We start from the raw sequence: 296 nt of genomic DNA on the forward strand, positions 1-296 counted from the left end.
TACAGAAAGAGTAAATTTAAATTTTTGGGTGCTGAATGAGAAATTAGTTCCACTCTAGGGGTGCCACATAGTTTCTTGCCTTCATCATGCTATAACAATAAAAAATAGAGTCAGTAATGCAGAGAAACAGGTTTTTATAGACAAGTCAGCACATCTGCTTCAAATGTCTTTCTAAGTGCCAGGACTAAAGTCATGTTAGCTTTCTAAACCCCAAAAGTCTTTTTTGACTTCTGTCAAACTAACATTCTAAAAGGATAATGTGACTATTGGCCCACCCTTTCATCTATCTATCTATC

This window comes from Penaeus monodon, chromosome 21, assembly GCF_015228065.2.
Source record: "Penaeus monodon isolate SGIC_2016 chromosome 21, NSTDA_Pmon_1, whole genome shotgun sequence".
Classification (NCBI taxonomy): Eukaryota; Metazoa; Arthropoda; class Malacostraca; order Decapoda; family Penaeidae; genus Penaeus; species Penaeus monodon.